The sequence below is a fragment of the Amblyraja radiata genome, chromosome 2 (genome assembly GCF_010909765.2).
Source record: "Amblyraja radiata isolate CabotCenter1 chromosome 2, sAmbRad1.1.pri, whole genome shotgun sequence".
NCBI lineage: Eukaryota > Metazoa > Chordata > Chondrichthyes > Rajiformes > Rajidae > Amblyraja > Amblyraja radiata.
This window is the reverse complement of record NC_045957.1, coordinates 63,261,602-63,282,618: the sequence shown is the minus strand read 5'-3', so window position 1 is coordinate 63,282,618 and position 21,017 is coordinate 63,261,602.

Below are 21,017 nucleotides of genomic sequence, written 5' to 3'. Positions count from 1 at the left end.
ACCAGAAAGCACCTGGGCAATATCGGATAAAGCTCCTGTGGCTGTTTGAATCGAGTCTGTGATATACAGTAAACATTGAGTGCCATCGTAACCTACTCTGCTGCAGGGACAGCTGCCCGAGCAGATGATCTTGGCTGTAGATGATCTGCAACTTTTCTGTGGCATCCACTCTTATACGCAGACGTGTGGGGAGAGGGCACTTTAGTGATGAGAAGGCTGAAACCTTGTTATCTCAAAAGCTTGTGTAGGAAGGAACTGCAGCTGCTGGTTTAAACCGAAGATAGACACAAAATGTTGCAGTACCTCATTGGGTCAGGCAGCATCTCTGGAGAAAAGAAATAGGTGATGTTTCAGGTCGAGACCCTTCTTCAGACTGCGAGTCAGGAAAGGGAAATGAGAGATATAAACTGTGAGATATAAATAGAGAGATTCACAAAAAGTAATGATGATCAAGGAAAGGTGGAGCCCACCATGGTCCTTTGTTGGCTGTGGGCAAGGTGATAATGACTTATAGAGACAGTGAAACTCAATAGGACCACAATGTAATAACTACGATGACTAGGGTGGGGGAGGGACAGAGAAAGAGAGGGTGCAAGGTGGTGCAACTTACTTGAGGTTAGATAAATCAATACTCATACTGCTAGGTTGTAAGCTGCCCTAGCGAAACATGATGGTGGAGGGAGGGTGTGTGTGTGGGGGAGGGGGTGTGTTTGTGGGGGGTGTGGGGGAGGAGGGTGTGAATGGGTGGCTTGTGGATGGGTGGCTTCTGGATGGGCGGCGTCTGGACGGGCGGCTTCTGGACGTGCTCACGGACTCAGCCCCGCCTCCGGGTTTTATTCTCCTGCGGGTGCCGGAAGGGGGCGTTACCTTCATGGTGACTGACAGGCGAGAAGACCGATCTGCCGATCTCACGATTTGTTTAATCTTCGTAACTTTTGTAATCTTCCACCGATCGGAACAAGATTTGGTGCTCTTAGAGCAGAGGAAAACGGTCAGTAAGGTGGCAAGCATTCCTAGCGATATAGGGTATCGTTTTTGCCAAAATTTAAAAACAACGCAGACCAGAAGTGGTCAAGATGAGAGTTTTAGTAATAGTATAGATTTCATAAAGCTGATTCCAAAGTTAATCACTTGTCTCAGCGTTACACAATGTTAGGATTGCAAATAACACTTTGACCTCCCTGTGACTCACTCCTTGCGCACATGTACTCCCAGCAACAGGGATATGTCCGCTGTTCAAAAGCATTTTTATAACAAAGCTGACATTTTGGCGAAGAAATGCAGCTGAATTTAAACCAAGTGACAAAGTTTCCTGGAGGGAGACCAGAGATCCTGGTATTCCCATGAGACAAATGAGCCTGCACTTGCTGCAATCTAGAATAACGATCAGAACTCTGGAAGAATTCAGCGGGTCAAGCAACAGCTGTGGAGGCAAAAGTTGTAAATCGACATTTCGAGTTGAGACCCTACATCAGGACTGAGAGGAAAGGGGTAAGATTGCCACTAAATAGCAGAACAAGGAGGATGTGGTGGAGGAGGATGGGTTATAGGTGGAACTGGATGGGGAGGGCATGATAGGCAGATGGAACCAGATGGGAGAGGGGGGTAAGGCAGAGGCTGGTAGGTGATTATCTTCCCTTCTTTTGCCTCACTGTGAGTCACTCTTTGTGCTCTCAGCAACACGGACATGTCCGCTTTTTAAAAGTATTTTCATAACAATATTTGGAAAAAATGTGGCTGAATTTAAACCATGCCAACGTCAGGTTGATATATATTCTGGAGGGAAATTCAAGGCTCCTTGTACACCCATATAATTTGGGGTTCTCTTTGGGATTCATTGGTCAGCTCATCCCTCCCCACTCACCCCTCTCCATCCCCTGGCACTTTCCCCTATGACCAAAGGAGGTGTAATACCTGTCCCTTCAACTCCTTCATCACGAGCACACAGGAACCTAAACAACCCTTCCAGGTGAGGTAGAGGTTCACTGGCACTTCTTCCAACTTGGTTCATTAGATTTAGTGATTGCGATGTGGCTGCCTCTACATTGGTTATGCCAAGTGCAAATTAAGTGACCATTTTGTGGAGCACCCATGCTCTGTCTGCAATGGCCATCTTGAGCTTACAGTTGCATGTCATTTTAATTCTCCTTTTCATTCCTACACCAACCTGTCTGTCCTTGGCGCTTCCCTATTGCTACATTGAGACCAAATGCAAATTGGAGGAATATCATCTCATATTCCATCCCAATGGTCTGCACAATGAATTTTCCTATTTCATCTAACACACATCCCAGTGCTCTTCTTCCACAAATCCCTCCTCTCACCTGTCCATCTAGTTTTCTTCTCCCTTTGTTCATCTCTCCCATCCCCTCTTCCTACCTGATTCCATCTGCCCGTCTCTCCTCCCCATCTAGTTCCATCTATCACTTACCAGCTTCTATCCCAACTCCCTATCTGACAACCTTTTTTCTTACCACTCTGTCCCGATGCAGGTTTCGACCCGAAATGCCCACTTGCATTCTTTGCATTCACAGATGCTGCCTGATCCGCCAAGATCTCCCAGTGTTCTGTGTTCTGTTTTTGGTTGTATTCCCACAATGCCCTTTTTGATGATGAAAGGCACAGGGTTGGGAGGTGCGGTCAAAGTAATGTTGGTGTTTATCTGCATGTAGACAGTACATTCTACAAACACAGAAAGCATTAGTGGTTGCAATGACTGCACATTGACACCAGGGCCAGAAGAGAAACAGCTGAATAGACATTTAGCAGTTGGTGAGTCTGGAACAACTTTCACAACTTAAGCTCCAGCCTTAAGTTGTGAAATGGTAAAGACCAATTACTTGTTATACCCATTACTTCAATGGAAACAAAAACCCTTGTAGTAACCAGAGTTTGTAGAGGGGAGCTGATTGACTGATAGATATCACAAATCTTGGAATGGCCTGTGTTTTTCTGGTCTTGTTAACAAGCTTTCTGCAGTAGGTGTGTGTCCTTGTTATGCATCAGCTATCCCAAATTAGAAAAGAAAATGGAATTGATGTGTGCTCAAATATTATTTAAGAAATAGTCAGTTTGCATTCTGAACTTTTTGAAATATGGGAATGGGAAACATTGTATGAAAGTATTTGCATGAGATATGTGTGTTGATCATGATAACTGAGTATTACATGATTGTGATATGTGCATGTTTAAATCATACAGAGTTATTCGGAGCTATGGTATGGCCAGCCAAAGGATAGAGTAAATGTCACACAAATTACTGAATTGAAAAATAGCATATGTTGCTGATGTAACTCCATTTCCTGGTTCTTCTTGTAAAGGGAGCTTGAACCATGTTCAGGCTGTGGACTTGAGGGTCCGTGTTTACTGGCCTGTAAACACTTCCATGTTTACCAGCCATCATTTGCTATAAAATGAAGTGATTTGAAATCATGGAGAATCCTTTGCATTCCAAGCACTTGATCCAAAACTATTTCGTCTTTGGAACTGACCTCAATGGCAGCCTGTGCTCTGCAGGCACAGCATGTTTGTGCTTTTGACTCAGAAAAGGACAAGGAAATGTCTTTAGTGCAATGTGAATTTTGAATCCACTTACGATCCCGGTCCAAAATGTTACCTGTCTTTTTTCTCCAGGGATGCTGCCTGACCCGCTGAATTAATAAAGTTTGTTCCCTGCTCCCAAGAAGTGCAGCACTTTTTGATAGGATGGGTGTTGAATGCTTAAAGTTGTGGATTAAAAGTAGCAGTGTCCTACATTGCATTTTGTAACCATGCTTTCTGAAAAGGGCTGGACTTGGGCACTGTTAGTGAAACAGTCTGGCTTAACAATGTAAATACATTTAAAATACATTTCGACAGGTACATGGATCTGAAAGGTTAGAGGGATATGGGCTCTGAGACAGACCTGCAAAAAACTGCCATTTCTACCTGGGACTCCATAACAGTGTGGAAGACAGGGTTTTGTGCGTCTGATTGTCAGCTGATTTTATCTCCTGATATTGTACTCCTCTGAGTGAGTTTGAACTTCTTTGTTTGAATCTCTTTGTTTGAACATTTCTCTCCCAGTAGATATGGTGTACAATATGCCAGGTTACAGACAGCATAGATTCAACAAGCCTATCTGGTTATTTTTTTGTTTCTTTTCATTCATTGCTTTTTAGTGTTCTAGGTTTTTCAAATGCTTTAACTTTAATAAAATATTTTCCAAAGAGTTTTTAATAATTTACATTTTTTAAATTAGTGTGTTTAATTTTTAATAACTTGTCACTGTTTGCTAATGTCAGACATATTTATTCACAAACTTTAAACTCTTTCACAGCATTGACAACCAGTTCAGCCTAAAGGGCATGGCTTAAGCAGTTCTCAATGCATTTCCATGGGACTTAAAATCGGAAGATAGACACAAAAGCCTGGAGTAACTCAGTGGGTCAGGCAGCATCTCTGGAGAAAAGCAATAGGTGACATTTCGTGTCGAGATCCTTCTTCAGACCCTATGGCCTTACAACCAGTGCGACCTTCCACTGCTTAGGGTTTGCTGATCAGTTTATGGCTAGGTTTGTTGAGGAAGTTTCCACCAGGGAATCTATTCAAGGTAAGAAAAGGTTTAGCTGGTAAGTAAGTGGAAAGCAGGAATTGCAATGCTCCAAGGATATGGGATGTTTGCAACTTTTGGCAAAAATCGCGCATTTGTTTAGATATTCCCGGAAATGGGTTATGTCCCAAAGACTAAATGCATAAATCTTATTTGGGTTTATCACATTTAATAGTGAAAGTGGTAAATCAAATGTGCATAAGCGCAGAAAGCCAACCAGCCACTTGCATTAAATGCAAAATGAAATAATTTATTTATTTTTGGTAACAAATAGGAGGTTTGTCCTCTCTCGAGAGTTGAACTGTGTTTGCTATGAGAAAGAAGCTAATCAGTAAACTTGTTCATTCTTTACTATCAATGACAAAAACTGTCCTTATCCCTTTACCTCCGGAAAATGTCTTTCATCATCCCGATGGTGAAAGACATTTTTTGTTTAGATTTTTGGTTAAAATAAATATTATTTGTTTGAATAATGGAGAATGACTCTACCTGTCCTTATACATTTCATCACATCATGTAAATGTCACCAGTTACTTCACAAAATGAATCACAATTGGAGCACTGTGACCATTCTTGTATACCAGATGTTACAGTCATTCTAAACTAGCAGAGTTTTATGGACAGCAATGAGATGAATGACTGACCAGCCTGCTTTATGTTTTTGTTGAAGGAGCTATATTCACCAGGGCCCAGAAAGAGCCATCATTCTCCTGAACAGCCTGAACGTTTAATTGATCTCATTTGCGGGAGGGAAATTCACAATTTCATAATGTTCAAGAGTAGTATTACATTTGCAATAACTATAACTGTAAATACATTGTATTCAGAACTAATAAAATACATGAAAGATGAGCTTGTGGAGTGTAGAGCTCAGATTCTTGAGCAAAACACACAAAGTGCTGGAGTAATTCAGCAGGTCAGCCAGCATCTATGGAGAGAATGAACCAAGGACATTTCAGGTTAGGATCATTCGTCAAATTGATGATGGGTCGAAATATTCTTGTGCTTGTCTAAGAACAGCATGGTGCTAGATTGTGAGATGTCTCAAATAAAATCTCTCAAAAACCTATTGTTTTGATTGGTATTACATACCGCATTCCAATGCTGTCTGGAACAAATTAATCCTTTGACCTTTCTTTATCCCTTTCACTAACAACTGGAGTAGTCTGCTGGGGCTCTGACCGTTTATCCTAGTTGTGTGTTTGGATTATATGCATACCTCTGATGTTTGGGTCTCATCCCATTAGCTGGTACTGGATTATTTAGTCATCTGTGTATCGCTGAGTGGTTGAAGTCTCATGTTTGATTTGTGTCCACATTTTCCTGGTTTTGTCATTTCATGCTCTTCAGTTGCAGCCATTAGTGAGGAGGTCAATTGGTAGGGAGCTGCTGCTAAGCCTTTGTCTGTAACACTGGCATTGACTGCAGCAATGTTTACCCTTAGATCATTATCAGCATTACAGGCTCCTGGGTCAAACCCTCATTTATCTTCTGGTCCATTTTTCAAAACTTAACTTAGTGCATTCCTTAATGGGCAGCAGATCAATTCATTTCCAGTTGGAGACTATTTACTTTGGTGTCAACCACCGTCCATAAGAGACAAGGAAAGAGAAAAAAAATCAATGCTAATTACTATAATGATATTAAACAATCAAAAGCAGATCATTTCAGGCTAAAATACATAGGATTTGAAATACCAGTCTGGATAAGGATGGAATCTGATAATAGTGTGGACTGTTAATCGGGAAATGGGATTAAGCTTTGATCAGACAGGATTCTGATCTTCATTTTGGATTCTGTCTGGTTTCAGTGAAAAGCAGCTAGATCTTCCATTTGAAGATAGACACAAAAAGCTGGAGTAACTCAGTGAGACAGGCCACATCTCTGGCGAGAAGAATTGGATGACATTTCGGGTCGAGACCCTTCTTCAGACTGAAAATCACAGGAAAGAGAAATGAGAGATATAGACGATGATGTGGAGTGATATAGAACAATGTATGAAAGATCTGCAAACAAGTAACGATGATAACGAAAACAGGCCATTGCTAACTGCTCTTTCCAGAGATGCTGCCTGTCCCGCTGAGTTACTCCAGCTTTTTGTGTCTGTCTGTCTTATCTGTCAGGCCCATTGTAAGGCAGAGTACCTGGCAACAATAATGATCACTATTTCACTAGAAAGAGTGGAAAGAGAGGGAGGGAGAGATGAAGAATAGCACACATATGCACTTCTACTGAGTGCTCCTGAAAGTAGATGGAAATAAAGTAAAGGCGATGGAAATATCCTTTCTGATTTAATTATATTGCAGTTTCTTGTCCACGGTTGCAGGAGCAGGTGTTCCATGCCCATTTTCAGCAACGCCCCAGAACAAGACATTTGTGTACAAGTTTCAAGGCATTTTAGCATGTTCAAATGCAGAGATTAATATATTTCAGACACATTAGATATTGCCTAACATCATCAAATTGGGGGTGGATGCGAGAGCCTATTTGAAGTATTTCGTACTAGACAGTGTGGACAATTATCCACTTTGATATTATGGTGTGTGCAAACATTGTAAATTGAAAAGTTGGTTTAGTAAGTAAAAAGAATGGAGAAGTCCTATGACTTGGAGTCTCTGGTGTATAATGCCTATTGAGAGACTTGCCTTGACCTTCTTAACACTCTTTGCATCAGGGAAACATTGATGTTACTCTTCATGGCTACAAGGATAGCTGCTTTTTTTCCATATCACTTCACAAAAATCTTGCATGTCAACCTTGCTTTATTACCTGAAAACAGACATTTGAGGTAAAAAAAAACACTGGGGGTCTTTATAAACACAAGCACAGTAACACCCGTGCATGATCACTTTAACAATAGAGTAAGTGATCTCTAATTGAAAAGACCAATAAAACTCACATCCAGCTTGTTAACTCTGCAGTGTAATCTTGAAATGTGCTGCTGTTCTGATTTTTGGCAGCAAATAGGCACTGGCATGTTGTAAAATATGCCATAGTCCTGGAGAATTAGACATTAATTACAGGCTACTGTAAGAAACTTACACAAAATTGATTTCTCTGAGCCCTGCTAGTATTTTTTCAACCTGATATGACAAGGCTGCAATCTTTCATTGTCCAGTAAATATTTCAAACTGCTGACCTCACTTAACCTTAGCTCTTTCAAAATGTTCTACTTAAAACTGGCATGAATTATTATTTTTGGTAAACTACAGAAGATGTGTGCACAGATGTACATGTTATCAAACATTTATTGATTGCAATTCACTGTAACTAAATACTTTCTTTGAATTATTAGTTTGCCCATAGTCAATGGTAAGTGCTGATGTAATAAATAACCCAAAAAAACACATTTGAATCGACAAGCTTTACTAGAATATATTTGAATATATATTAGAATATGTTTATTTGTTTGAGGTAAATGCCTATGGATTATAAAATCCTTCACAAAAAGCACTGTATTGTAATTACCTTCATCACCATCAAAAGAAATATAATAATTGAATATGAAAAACAAAATCTTCAGAAGCCATCCATAAATTTAAGCAAGGCAAATTATTCTAAGCCTTCCCTTTATGATCATTTTATTTCTTTTGAAATAAAACATTTATCAGGATGCATCACAGCTTGGTTTGGGAATTTGCAGCGAATTGTTGACGCAGCCCAGACCATCACACAAACCAACCTTCCTTCTATTAACTTCATTTATACCTCACGCTGTCTTGGCAAGGCCAACAGCATAATCAAGGACAAGTCACACCCTGGCCACTCTCTCTTCTCCCTTCTTGCATCAGGCAAAAGGTATAGAAGTGTGAAAACGCACACCACCAGATTCAGGGACAGTTTCTTCCCAGCTGTTGTCAGGCAACTGAATCATCCTACCACAACCAGAGAGCAGTGCTGAACCACTATCTACCTCTTTGGTGACCCTCAAACTATCCTTAATCAGACTTTGCTGGCGTTACCTTGCACTAAACGTTATTCCCTTATCGTGTATCTATACACTGCAAATGGCTTGATTGTAATCATAGAGTCACAGAGAGTCATAGAGTGATACAGTGTGGAAACAGGCCCTTCGGCCAAACTTGCCCACACCGGCCAACAATGTCCCAGCTACACTAGTCCCACTTGTCTGCTTTTGGTCCATATTCCTCCAAACCTGTCCTATCCATGAACCTGCCTAACTGTCTCTTAAACAATGGGATGGTCCCAGCCTCTACTACCTCCTCTAGCAGCTTGTTCAATACACCCACCACCCTTTGCGTGAAAAGGTTACCTCTCGGATTCCTATTAAATCTTTTCCCCTTCACCCTAAACCTATATCGTCTGGTCCTCGATTCCCCTACTCTGGGCAAGGGACTCTGTGCATGTATTGTCTTTCTGCTGACTGGTTAGAATGCAACAAAATCTTTCACTGTACCTCAGTACACATGACAAAAAAACTAAACTGAAACTGAAATGGAAACACAAAGTTATTGTATAGTTTTTGTCTATTGTTAGAACAAATTAAAACAACTTATTATATGGTAAATTATTGCATAGAATAATTCTTGCACACAACAAAATGACATTGAATCAGATGTTTCTGGGCCAGAGCATCTTATGGCATGGCCTATCAAACAAGACTGGAAATAAAACATAGTTGCTGAAAGTTTGACTTTACAATGGTGCAGCAAAGGAAGTTAAAGTGTTCCACCAGAAGATCCTGAATAAATTGACAGTAAACATTTTATCTGAAGGATAACACCTCTGTTAGCAGGGACCATAGAGATGTGAGCAGACCATTCAGCCCCTTGTCCATTTTTTCATGTACTATAGCTACGACTGTGCTACCTCTGTACTGGGGTTTCACCGTGGAAACTTCATTCTTGCTATCAAACTCAAATCCTCAATTACCTACTTCAAGGAAGAAGAGAACAGTCCAATGTTCCAAGAAAATAAAATGATTCTTTAATTTGTGTTAAACTATTCCAATTTGATCAGAAAATGAAATATGGCAACAGACGAAGGAATACTTGTGCTGCACTGGGAATGATTGGCAAGGCAATAGATCAATGTAAATACATTCAAGCCAGACACGCTTGTCATTACATTGCAATTATTTTTTTGAGCAGTTGTGAGGTGTCTAACTTTCCCTTCAGAAGCGAAAGCACAAAATGTGAACATTCACATCAAAACAGCAGCACTTTAAAGCATTGAATCAAAGGATAGGTGATACAGAACATCATGGCTATAAGTACATACAACATAAATAACATGTGCTGTCTGATGCTTAAATTATGAATGTTGCATCTAGAATCTATTTATAATTTAGTTATCTAATTTTTCTAGAATTTACATTAAAGTAGAAAATGTAAAGTAGCTAGAAAGTTACGAGCTTGCTTTAGTTGCTGGAAAATTTGTGTTGAGCGAACAAAGATCAAACTCTGAGACAATTTCCTCACAGATCGCATATGAACGGGTAATTTATGTCCGAGTGCAACTATTCACAGGAAGGAATTTTCAAAATTCCCTCACACTGTGAGCAAAGTCTATCATAAAATATAGGCTTGTAAACAGTTTAGAAAAATAGGTGTACAGGGCTGAAGCTAGACATAGTTCTGTGAAAACCACTTTATTCAAACACATCACTGTATTTTATAGGTTGAGCCTCCCCCATAATGTAATTATTTCTCTTTCAAAGCTTTAGCTAGCCTTTTGCACCCTTCCTTTGCTAATAAACATCTCTGCTATTGCTATTTTTTATTTATGTTCTCAGACATCGAGGTGTTACTTAATTGACTCCATCTAAATGTTCCTACATGCCCCCCCCCCCCCCCACCCACCCACCCCACACACATACACCCCTCTCCCTCTGACCCACCCAACCTTGCCCTTGTTCAGTGGTGGCTATGATTCTGCTCTCTACTGAGTGCATATAAGTCATTTGAGGGTAAAAGTACTCATTTAACCGATAGAGTCTTTGAATCAGAAATTGGCAATGAGTATTTTCCTTTATTGTGCTTTGGGCTCATTGCATATCATTAACACTTTGATTCTGGAACAAGACCCTGTGCTGATACATATTGAAATAATAATGGTATTTGTTGTTAGGCCTGCACTATGCTTTCTGTCGCCTTGCTCTTTCGCACAATGGCTGGCAACTACGTTTGCACCCGGCCATACATCTTTTCAAAGGTTAAACAATCAGTGAGAATGTGAAAAGGGTACAATAATAGCACAAGGAAATCAAAGTGAATGTGAACCTTTTCGAAATTATTTGAGAGAATTGCAGTAGGGCTGGTGGGCGGCTTCATTCACTTTCTGTCAATGTCAGGGTCTCATCTGTGTGAAAAGTGAAATGCCATCCTATTACCAATCATTAGGAAGAATGACAGCATCATTTGTCAGAAGCCAGACAACATTGCAGCTGCTGAGCTTTTCCCATTTTCAGAGAACAAAATTGGCTCATTATAGCCCCAGGCAGCAACAGTGCTCTTTCAAGCAAATCTGTCCCTGTGCGGAATGGCTATTATCTATCCAGTTCTTTTTTTCTCTCAGGAAATGGAGAAAATCCTTGTAAAAGTCAGCAAAAGTCTGCTATGTATTCAGCTGAATACGTGGCAGACACTCAGTGGAAAAGGGTTAGGCGTTCCAACGACAGGATTCTTTATGGAAGGGGCACCAAATGCCGGCAGGAAGGCAGATAACGGCAACTATCAGCTGACCCTGATGCTCGGTGAGGTGACCTCTGGCCTGAATGTAATTGCTGCAGATGCATCGCCTTTATCATTCATATGTTCCTCCCTGGTCCACTGAGCAAAAGAACAGATGGGTCGTCAGTGAATGCTCACTGCTCCCTCACGCTCTGCTCCACAAAACCCACTGTTGGTTATCTACCAGTTAAGATTTAACCAGTTAACTATCAGTCTCCTCAATTCTCGTACTGGGGCATATTAGCACATTCTTTAGCTGATGTCTCAGAATAAATGTTTCTTGGATGCCAAATGAATTATAACGTACATTTATCCAAACCTTCCCCTGCATTTCAGAAAGGAGATTTGAAATCATTTTCATCAGACCTAACTGGAATCTGTGATGCATTAAATTCCAATTATTTTTTTCGAATGTATTAATCATAAATACATATTACAAAATATTAATTGCATTACTTCAATATTTGTTTAAACAAATTTAAACATGAAGTAACGCATAAGGTGATAAAAGCTGAGTGCAAATACAGCAGATAAATCAGTGGTGAGGCCTCGGTAGCAGGGGAGGCTTTCATGTGACACTGACTTTAATGGAGTTGTCATCATTATAATATGTAGTGGCTGGTCTGTTCCCTGGTATCCTACAGGACGAGGAGCTTTACGATACTGATCCTCCTGATCACGTGGCATCACCGGTATGCATGCTTCACTGCAAATGCCACTGTGGATTTTTTTGTTTTTTTGAGGTCACGCCCATCATTAATATGAAATTCAAACTAAAGATTGTCAGTACATTTTGGACTTTAAAATCTCAATTGGCTAATGCGTTCATCCAGCAAGTAGTGAAACCAATAATTGCACTCAGAATTCCAAACTCGGCTGGGGTTATAGTAGAGGAAGACAATGTACCTCCATGGTCCAGTCTAAAGGGAGGGGAATGTTATTGTCATGATTGATGAAAGCATATTTGTGGTCAGGCCTCCCTCCACCTGGAATTGTCAACCTATGGTCTAGCAAATTATCAAATTAGGCTGATGTAGACAAATTGACTAGAGGAGGAATCTCTTTAGCAAGAGGGTGGTGAATCTGTGGAATTCATTGCCACAAACAGCTGTGACATTGGTTAATTTTAAAGTGGAGACTGATAGGTTTTTGATTTGTAAGGGCCTCATAGGTTAAGGGGAGAAGGCAGGAGAATGGGAAAAACTGAGAGAGAGAAACAGATCAGCCATGATTGAATAGCGGAGTAGACTTGATGGGCTGATTGACCTAATTCTGCTTCTGTCATATGGGGTCATGATTATAATTTGTTCACTTTGATCTTTAATGAAAATATTATGTCACCCATTTATGGGATATAAAATTACCCTCTCAGGAAACTGATGGAATATATAACATGCTATTGTCCCAATATTGTACTTTGTGGACCTTGTTTCTTCCAAATGAATTGAAAGCTAAGGTCAACAGCAAGCAAAAGACTTCCTATCTCATTATTCACCTCCATCTGCATGGGCTGCGGAGCAGCTCTAGTTCTGCAGTAATGTTAATGTTTGCTTTCATCAGTTGGCATCGCCATGCTTTCCCATGGCAATATTCAAGAGAAGGCCAGGCAGTCAAGGCACTTGCAGTTTGACTACTACTTGAGGATGAAATCCTGCTACATTGCCAACACTATCCTCACATCGTGGCTATGAATTGATTAAGAGGGATGCAACAGCCAGAATGATATACTGTATGAATCTGATCTCGCTGCTGAATAGCAAGGGAACATCCATCTGTCGCTATGTTGTCCATAAGGCATTCGCTGAGGTATAACAACATCATATGCTGAGAGAATGGAGCGGCTGAGCTTGTACACTCTGGAGTTTAGAAGGATGAGAGGGCATCTTATTGAAACACATAAGATTGTTAAGGGTTTGGACACGCTAGAGGCAGGAAACATGTTCCTGATGTTGGGGGAGTCCAGAACCAGGGGCCACAGTTTAAGAATAAGGGGTAAGCCATTTAGAACGGAGACGAGGAAACACTTTTCTCACCGAGAGTTGTGAGTCTGTGGAATTCTCTGCCTCAGAGGGCAGTGGAGGCCGGTTCTCTGGATACTTTCAAGAGAGAGCTAGGTAGGGCTCTTTAAGATAGCACAGTCAGGGGATATGGGGAGAAGGCAGGAATGGGGTACTGATTGGGGATGATCAGCCATGATCACATTGAATGGCAGTGCTGGCTTGAAGGGCCGAATGACCTACACCTGCACCTATTGTCTATTGTCTGTCACATTGCACATCAGTCCGTGAATCGCACACTTCTCCATGATAACATTCACAGGAGTAACCACCACATCAGTGAGTACACACGTGTTATAAGTGAAGTAAAACCAAACTGGTGTAGGGAGGAACTGCAGATGCTGCTTTAAATCAAAGATAGACACAAAATGCTGGAGTAACTCAGCAGAACAGGCAGCGTCTCTGGAGAGAAGGAATGGATGAGGTTTTCGGGTTGAGACCCTTCTTCAGACTGAAGAAACGTTAAGACCTGAAATGTTACCCATTCCTTCTCTCCAGAGATGCTGCCTGTCCTGCTGAGTTACTCCAGCATTGTGTGTCTAAAGGCAAACTGGGTTGCCCAGTGTTGGAAATTATGTTTTCTGTGGGTCATCAGAATTGTTAGAGACTACATCAAAATGAAACCGTGGGTCTTCATACCAATGGTTCCTCTAAAGAGAGAGAATTTTTTATGTTTCAGGACAATAATTTTCTTCAGAACTACAAAAAGGGGTAGAAATGAAACGTATTAAATCGCAGAGACGATGAAAAAGTGGAGGAAACATCTGTGATTGTGTGGAGGCCAAGAGAGGATGAATGGCAACTGTAGTAACACTGACCTAGAGATGGTTTTCAAACTATGCATTGCCAGTGTTTCGTTTGGAGAAAGATACGAATCAGAAAAGATAAGGGGAAAAAAATGCTGGAATTGCCTCCTGAAAGCCTGCAGTAACTGCAATGCAAAAATTGTGTTGTCTTTCCAGAGCCTCTCTGCAGGCATGTCAATGGGGTAACTGGGGAAGTGACTGATCAGAAAATAACTATTTTAACCATTGACATAATTTTTTAATGGGAACTCCATCAGTAAAGTTGGTGCGCGATTTACAGTAGAACACCAATAGAAACCCCACTGAATTATTCTCCGGTGAAGCATGGTCAGTGAAATTCAGACCTCTGTGGACATGGGCAACTATCTCCATCAATGTTTGTGCACTGGTTTCGTGGTGTATGTTGATGGATAAGCTCAATCTGGTGTCCTCTCTACTTGTTTCTGTGGAATGCCTCTTTATTTTCCACTTGCCCGAGGGAAAAGCTATATCCAGAGGAATAACCATTAGACCTAAAATTTTGATTTTGAATGGAAAAAAAGGTGAATAGTATAAAACAGAATAATAATAATAATAATAATAATAATAATAATAATAATAATAATAATAATAATAATAATAATAATAATAATAATAATATATCTTTTATTGCCATTGCACGTCAGTGCAACGAGATTTAGTGTGCAGCTCCACTGATGTACAAGAAAGGTAAATAAATACAATACATAAATAAGCAAGCTGAATTGATTGACGTGACCATCTGAGGGAGACTGTCCAAAGGGAGTGGGTGGGGGGGCACTCATTAGGGCCGGTTCAGAGCCGCTATAGCTCTTGGGATAAAACTGTTCCTGAGTCTAGAGGTTCCGGCGTAGAAGGCCTTATAACGTCTGCCGGAGGGAACTAGTTGAAACAGACCGTGGCAGGGGTGTGATGAGTCCTTATGGATGCTGAGGGCCTTCCTGAGGCACCGCATGTGGTAGATGCCCTCCAAGGCTGGTAGCTCTGTGTAAGAAGTGTAAGATAGAAATAAAATGAATCAAATATTGCATGCAATCCTGAGAATCATTTCTATTGCCCTGTATCCACACATGGGTGACAAGCACATTCCATTAGACATTTTGCCTATGGTTAGGATCAAATTGGATTTCAGAGTTAAGCATCAATCCAAATATCATTTCAGTTTGGCAAATTATCAAATGAGGCTGATGTTGACAAATTGACAATTTATTTTTTGATCTTTTATGAAAAAATCATGGCACCCATGTAGGGAATATAGAATTACCATTTCTGAAATTTAATTGTAATATATAGTGTGTTATTGTTCCATTGTACTGACATGTTAGCTGTCCTGCTGCTAAATTTGAAATGCTACCTGTGCCCTCTTTGCCTGCCAATGTAAGCTTGTATTAGACTACTACCATTTCAGTTAAATCCCTCTGTGTATCTTTGTACCAATCTTGTTACTGTCGCCCTGTGCAAGGTTGTGTTTTAATGGTACTAATAAGTCTCTTACTGCCCCTCTGTGTAAACTTGCTTTGAAATATTGCCAATGGTGTTATTGCTCCTGTGTGTGAGCTTGTATTTTAATGCTGTTAATGTGGGTACTATTCCTCTGTGTGTTTGTTTTATTGGGTTTTATTTTCTTCATAAATTTTGGATTGATCTGTTGCTGTGGATATCAATGAGCAATTTCCTAATCAAGCCTCAGATTTTAAATCATTTTTCTTTCCACCCATGATAGTCCAGCTATGTTGGTATGAAATTAGTAATCTACTTTATTCTGCAGGGTCGAATGAGATGGGTAATGCTGCTGTGTGGCTAATAATAACTGCAGTGTTCAGTGAACTTAGGTGTACTGTCAAACATTCTAACTCTGAGGTTGGAATTGGTGATTAATCGTGCAGGTGTGAAGGTTTATTTTATTTTAATTTATTATCACGTTTACCGAGGTACAGTGAAAAGTGTTTTGAAGTGAAGGTGGAGGCGGGGTGGGGGGGGGGGGGAGGGTGAGGAACTGGTGGATGGATTGGCTAACATCAGCTGGTAGTTGGTGGACTGAGGACTGAGGAAGGAGGTGAAATGGTAGACCAATACCCTCAATGGGAAGGAATGTGGCGATTGGGACCAGTGGGGGCAAGCTACCATTCACAGGTTAGTGTGGAGAAGGGACATAATGAGTCAGCGCAATTTTTGGTGAGTAAAAGCAAAAAGATGAAGATAGGTCAGATGTGTAGGTTTGGTAGACACAAAATGCTGGAGCAACTCAGCGGGTGAGGCAGCATCTATGGAGAGAAGGAATGGGTGACATTTCGTGTCGAGACCCTTCTTCAATCTGAATGACTTCAATATGACACTGAAGTTCCTCCTACCCACTGATAGGACTAGTCAAGTCAAGAGTGTTTTATTGTCATATGTCCCGGACGGGACAATGAAATTCTTACTTGCTGCAGCACAACAGAATATGTGAATATGGAAACATTGTATATAACGGGGAAAAAAAGAAAAAGTTCAATAACTAACAAATATAGTGCAAATAACAAATAATAATATAGTCTTTTGCAGTTCTCATAGCTTATTCGTTGTGTTTAATAGCCTGATGGTTGTGGGGAAGCAGCTGTTCCTGAACCTGGACGTTACAGTCTTCAGGCTCGTGTACCTTCTTCCTGATGGCAGTGGTGAGATAAGTGTGTGGCCAGGATGGTGTGGGTCCTTGATGATTATGGCTGCCTTTTTGAGGCAGTGACTACGATAGATCCCTTCGACGGCGGGGAGGACAAAGCCAGTGATGGACTGGGCAGTGGTCACAACTTTTTGTAGACTTTTTCGCTCCTGGACGTTCAAGTTGCCGAACCAGGCCATGATGCGACCAGTCAGAATGCTCTCTACTGTGCACCTGCAGAAGTTTAAGAGAATCCTCTTTGACATGCCGAATTTCCGTAAACTTCTCAGGAAGTAGAGTCACTGATGTGCCTTCTTTACAAGTGTGCTGGGTCCAAGAAAGATCTTCTGATATATCCATGCCCTGGAATTTGAAGTTATCGACCCCCTCCACCATCGTCCCGTTGATATAAACAGGATTGTGGGTCCTCATCCTTCCTCTACTAAAGTCCACAATCAGTTCCTTGGTCTTACTGATGTTGAGAGCCAGGTTGTAGTGCTGGCACCATTTGGTCAGTCGCTTGATCTCACTTCTATACTCTGACTCGTCCCCATCTGTGATTCGTCCAACCACAGTGGTGTCATCGGCGAACTTGATGATGGAGTCTGCACTATGACCGGCTACGCAGGCATGAGTATAGAGTGAGTAAAGCAGGGTGCTGAACATACAGCCTTGAGGTGCTTCCATGCTAATATGTTACTGAGGATGAAGTGATTCCTCCAATTCGAACAGACTGTGGTCTGTGGATGAGGAAGTCGAGGATCCAATTGCAGAGGGATGCGCAGAGGCCCAGTTCCGTGAGCTTGGTAACCAGCTTGGAAGGGATGGTGGTCTTAAACGCCGAGCTGTAGTTTATAAACAACAGCCTGATGTAGGTGTTTTTATTGTCCAAGTGGTCCAGTGCGGAGTGGAGAGCCAGTGAAATTGCATCTACTGTTGACCTATGTGGCGGTATGCAAACTGTAGTTGGTTGAAGTTCTTGTCAAGGTAGGAATTGATGTGCACCATAACCAACCTCTCAAAGCACTTCATCACCACAGACGTTAGTGCCACTGGTCGATTGTCATTGAGGCACATCACCTTACTCTTCTTGGGCACCGGTATTATTGATGCCCTCTTAAAGCAGGTGGGAACCTCAGAACTTAGAAGTGAGAGGTTGAAAATGTTTGTAAAAACTCCAGCCAGTTGGTCCGCACAGGTTTTTTGACCACGGCCGGGTATACCATCAGGTCCAGGCGCTTTCCGAGGGTTCACCCCCCTGAAGGATCTTCTGACGTCAGCCTCTGTTACTATGACTGTAACACCATCATGGTGAATAGGGGCTCGGGAAGGCACATCAGTGTTCTCCCTATCGAACCATGCGTAGAACGCATTGAGCTCGTCAGGGAGTGATGCTTCGCTGTCGTTTGAGCCGCCTCCTGATTTCGCCTTGTGATGGCATTCAAGCCCTGCCATACAGTAGTTGCCGTACATCTGTCTCATCCACCAGCTTAGACCAGGTCCCATTTGGCCTTTTTGATGGCCTTACCAAGGTCATATCTAGACTTCTTATAGACCTCTGCATCACCAGACCTGATTGCCCGGGATCTTGCCTTCAGAAGAATGCGGATCTCATGGTTCATCCAAGGCTTCTGGTTAGGAAACACCCAGAAGGTTTTTGTTGGAACGCAGTCCTCCACACATTTCCTTATGAAGTCTGTAACAACTGTGGCGTATTAATTCAGGTCCGTTGCCGAGTCCTTGAACATTGCCCAGACTACAGACTCCAAGCAGTCCTGGAGTTGGTCCTTACTGTACCTACGAGGTCGGCATTCCCCTCCGATCGGGGTTTCCCTTACCGTCGCTATCTTCTGGAATTCGCAGTAGCACTAATGCATTTAAATGCGTAAGCAGCTCGCTACGTACATCATTGATTTCTGCAGATTCTTTGATGCAAGTGAGCTCAGAAATACTATATTTGAAGATTTTCTGTTGTGCCGCTGGCAAAATGTTGCCACAGGTAGGCGCCATCTTAGACATCAGTACTAGATCTTAGACTACCTGATCAGTAAACAGCACCCATATGTAGTTGAGAAGGAGTGTTTGTGGGAATCGTCAACATTGACTCCAGGCCTCCCAAAGTCTCATGGTATCAGTCAAGCACGGATATGGGAACTTTCACCTTCAAACTGGATGTTTGGGAATTACTGTGAGCCATAATTTCTAAACCCACGATCCAGTATATCATTGCCATCAAGGTTAAGCCAGGGGATCATGAACTAATGTAGAAGAGTGAGCCAGAGCCACAGACAGCATATTTAAAAGTTCAATTTCCAGTTGGCGTTTATTGTCACTTAACCAACTAAGGTACAGTGGAATTTGAGTTACACTTGGACAGTTACATGGATAGGAAAAGTTAAGAGGGATATGGACCAAATGCAGGCAAATCGGACCAGCTTAGATGCGGCATCTTTTTTGGCATGGGTGAGTTGGGCTGAAGAGCCTGTTTCCATGCTGTATGACACTATGAATCTATAACTCTATCTCAAAATGAAGTACAAACTTGATGAAGTTCCTACTACATCGCTATGTACTTGCTTAACAATAAAAGCAGCAGGCAATGGGAAGGATACAATAATCCGTACCGCATTCTATGGGTCAGACAAAAGATCTGCAATTCAGTCTCTTGCAGTTTTTAAATCGTTGGACAATTACACTTCCTTAAACTCGAATAAAGTACATTGCAGAGAATACACACTGTCATAGGTGGAACAAAAGGAACCCTGTTTATTTCAAGCAAAGCACAAAGTGCTGGAGTAACTTAGCAGGTCTGCTTCAGCACTTTGTATGTTGTTCAAAATTCTAGCATCTCCAGATCCTTGCATCTCTGTTTATTTATATGTCCCTAAGTTATACCCTAAATTATATGTCCCTAAATTATAAATTATACCCATGTGTCATGCACCATATTCTGACATCGGGTCGACCGCTCCATGCTCGCGCCCGTAGGCTCGCTCCTGACAAGGTCCTCATAGCAAAGGCGGAGTTTCGGAGTATGGAGGCCATGGGTATCGTTCGACGCTCCAACAGCCCATGGGCTTCCCCGCTGCACATGGTGCCGAAGGTGTCCGGCAGTTAGAGGCCGTGCGGGGACTACAGCCAGTGGGGAAGCCAATGGGCTGCTGGAGCGTCGAACGATGCCCATGGCCTCCATATTCCGAATCTCCGCCATTGCTATTAGGACATTGTCAGGAGCGAGCCTACGGGCGCGAGCGTTGAGCGGTCGACCCGATGTCAGAATATGGTGCATGACACTGTGCCTCAGGCCGGCCGAGCCGAACTTGGGGGTGACAATGTCCCGGAACTCAGCCAGTACCTGGGCGTAGACATTGTCCACCGTTGCTACAGGGTTGCTAACCGGAGGCGTGGGCGCAAGGAGATCTTCTCAAAAGTTGACTCGTGGATGAGACGTTATCCCTTCACGTCCACGATGAGCGACTGCGCCCGCAAAAAATCTGCGCCCAGCAGCGGCTGGGCCATGTTCGCAATGATGAAAGTCCAGGTGAAATGGCACGCGCCGAAAATGACAGGAACCGTGTGGACGCCATATATGTGGATTGAACTGCCATTCGCAGCAGTTAACAGGGATGGGGGCAATACGCTAACCTCAGCCCCGGTATCCACCAAGAATCTGAGCCCCGAGCACCGGTCCCAGACGTACAGTCGATGGATCCTGCCGGCCACCGCAGTGACTATCGGCGGCCGGCGCTGCCCTTTCCCGGAAATGAACATGGTCGGCCTTGGATCTCCTGGGTCCTGCTCAGCCATCCTCCTCTCTTCACTTGTCTTGGCTGTGGCTCCAGTGGGCGTGGGCCCCTTGTGGGCGTGGTCCTGGGTTGCTGGGCCAGCCTAGTCATTGAATCAATCCGGTCCAGCGATTCTGTGGATTCCAGCGGCTCCTGGTATTCCAGCGCACCTACCTGTTGCTGGTCAGAGATCCACAGTTCATCAGCGCGGGCCGCCAGCTGAATGGGATCTTCAAAGCTCTCCCCCTCGAGCTGCTGGCGGAGGTCTTGTGGCAACTGCTGCAGGTAGGTGAATTCAAAGAGTGGGCAGGGCAGGTGATCGCCCATGAGCATTAGTATCGCACTCACGAGGGCCGAGGGCATCCGGTCACCAAGCCCGCTCATGTTAAGGACGTGACAGGCGCGCTGCATTCGGCTCGGCCCGTAG